The following is a 3,135-nucleotide window of genomic DNA, read 5'->3' as shown; positions in this document are numbered from 1 at the left end:
ATATATATATATATATATATATATATATATATATATATGGCACTGATATTTTGAAAAATGACAAATTTCACTGTCACTGTGCTGTGCATAGAAGGTAAAGCAGACCCATGATCCAATTTTCCCTTCATAACAAACATCTATTGCATCCTCATTGCTGAAACGATCAACACAGTAAGCCAGAGGTGATGAGAACTAGCTTAGCGTTAACAGCCTTTACTGTAACAACTTATGTGGCTGTATTTGACGCAACTTACCAAAACACTATGTTTGCCCATATTATTTACAAAGCGAAACACAATTGATGTTATTTCAGAGCATAAAGTGATGCTTATCTTTTATATTATTTTTATTTTGTGGGCATTTTAGGCCTTTATTCAAATAGGATTGCTTAGACTTGAAAGGGGAAAGGGGGGGGGAACATCATGCAGCAAAGGGCCGCAGGTCAGAGTTGAGTCCGCGGCCGCGGCGTCGACGAGTAAACCTCTATATATGGGCGCCCGGTCTACCAGGTTAGCTATCCAGGTAAACAGTTTCTGAAGATAATTAGGTTGTCAACATTAATATCTTTAGAGCAGAGCAATTCTAGGGTGTGATGTCAACAATAAGTCAGAATAATAAAATAACAACAGTGAAAATTGCTTCAGTCTGATTTTGATACAAATGCCTTCTGAAATGGGTTGTCAAGTTCACTGTAATGTAATAACTCCCAAAGCAACAGTCTGCTATCAAAACTGGTCACCAAATCTGCCAGAAAGTAGCACATTCTTTTTATTTTTCTAAAGATTATTTTTTGGGGCTTTTTCCTTTCATTGTAGTGACAGTAGACAGCAGAAAAGGGGGAGAGAGATGGGGGGACGACACGCAGTAAAGGGCCTCAGGTCGGATTTGAACCTGGGACGCTGCAGGACTGAATGTCAATACTCTCCAATTTAATCAGGTTTGGGCACAGTGTTAATGTCACAGGTCAAACAATTAATCGTCTTTATTCCAATATTTTGGATTCATTTTAATGTTTTGTGTTGAATTATCAAACATCCGGAAAACAGCAGGAAAGCAGTCCTTGTTTCACTACACAAGCTGAGTCACGGACTATAATCATACTTGTGTTTAGGATTGAAAACAATAATTACTGTGAGAGTGAAACTAGATCTGAGTTGTATGTGTTACAGCCGAACCTAGTGACATTAGAACTTTGTATAATAGCAAGTAAATAGAGTACATTTCCTGAGGCAGTTCCACATAGCCGGGATCCCTACCTGTAACCATAGCAATGTAAAGTGCAGAGGAAAGACGGTGACTTCAGAAGCTGCAGAAAGTATTTAAAGAATACATCTATTAGGACGTGATAAGCTAACACACACTGACACTTCAAATATTTCTCCTCCTACTCACATACAGGTATAAGAATATTATAAATAGAGCTTATTAGGAAAGTAATTAAATATAATATGAAAAGCATTTGTTAGTATCAGCTTCTCAAGTGTGAGGATGTGTTGCATTTATCTTTGCTATGTCAATGTAAGTGAAATATATTGTTGGCCGGTCCAACACTATGGTCCAAAATTTAAAAAAAAAACATCAACTTAAATTAAGAATACTACTAATAAAGCTATTTAAAATAGCAATTTGCAATGAATTCAAAGACACTTTACAAGATGAAAGAACTGCAACTATGTTGTTAATCAAAATCATTAGCTTCTCAAATGTAAGAATTCAGTGTTATGTGTTGCCAGATATGTCAGTAACTTGTTTATCTTATTTTATCTTATCACAACTCTTATTGAGAAAATAATCTGCAGGTTAATCCATGCTGAAATAAATCGGTAATTATTATTAATTTCATGATTAGTTTCACGAAAGTAATTGTCAGTTGTTGGTTTCTTATCTCTGTCTCTAAACTACTGGCACCTCACCTTAATATAGAGTTTTGGTGACACTACAGCTATTACAATAGTCACCCAAAATCCAGTGCAGATTACTGTAATTGGCAGGAATCAGAGTAATCAACTCAGGAATATATAAAGATATTGAGGTCGCCATAACCACATTTAGACAGCTACTTTAATTGTAGAATTCTCTCTTTAAACCAAACTGTGTGTGAATTTGTAATGATGTAGCACTCCCAGGGTCTGTGTCTGTACAGAGTAAAACAGGCACATTCTTTTAATTAATAACTTTATCAGTCTGGAAAGCAGAAAAAGCCTTCAGAATGTGTGATGGGCCTAATTTACTAAAGCATCCAATTAAAAGTGCTTTCTTGATAAGAATTTTAGAAGAAAGGGGTGACGGCCCTTTTTAAGAATAAGGAATATGCGTTCATTAATGTAATATCTTATGTGACTGTTCATAGGCTAGTTTACTGCAGTGTGCTTGTTTTCATCAAACATCACATAAACAGTCACAGTTTGAAAGGCCGATCATTTTCTCCCAATTCCTGGTTTATTTCAATGGTAAGCCATTTTGGCTCATGCTTAAAGAATTCAATTTGATTTTATTTATAGTGTCAAAACACAACAGGGGTTATCTCAAGACATGTTACAGATATAGTAGGTCTAGACCACACTCTATAATCTACAAACAGATATTACTTTGAGGGGATTACATGCTTTTCTTTTCTCCTCCCAGCAACAAATTGGTATTAAAGGATCTCTCATTGTGATTGATGAGAAAACCATTGCCTGCTGGGTGATTTCCTTGTTCCTTGTTTTATCTCTCATTTCAAACACCACACCTAGTAACTGAGCTGGGTACAAAAGACAACATTCAATTTCCCTCTAAATCCCACAATAGTCTTCTGTTTTTTACATTGCAGGAAGGTCTAAGGACAATGCCCCGCGGCTGCTGGAGATGAAGGCTTAATGGCATGGCAACCGCAACATTCACACGCGAATGGAACTGTGGCCAAAGGTAAAACATAGAGGGCCTTTCTCTAATCTTTGTCTCTTTGAGGAGCCAGGTGCCAAGCTTTCTGTGTCCCCATCTCTGTTTCCAACCATCTCTCTATCCAAAAATAGCTGCTTTACATTATTCTTGACGTTTGGTTTCCAAGCTGAAAGCTGTTTGTTCATCGTTATACGCGGTATCCTACATCTCTACATTCTATATAATACCTTATCTTCGTTATATCTCTGCTTA

Source organism: Etheostoma spectabile, chromosome 21, assembly GCF_008692095.1.
Source record: "Etheostoma spectabile isolate EspeVRDwgs_2016 chromosome 21, UIUC_Espe_1.0, whole genome shotgun sequence".
Taxonomy (NCBI): Eukaryota; Metazoa; Chordata; class Actinopteri; order Perciformes; family Percidae; genus Etheostoma; species Etheostoma spectabile.
Note: the sequence above shows the minus strand (reverse complement) of the source record.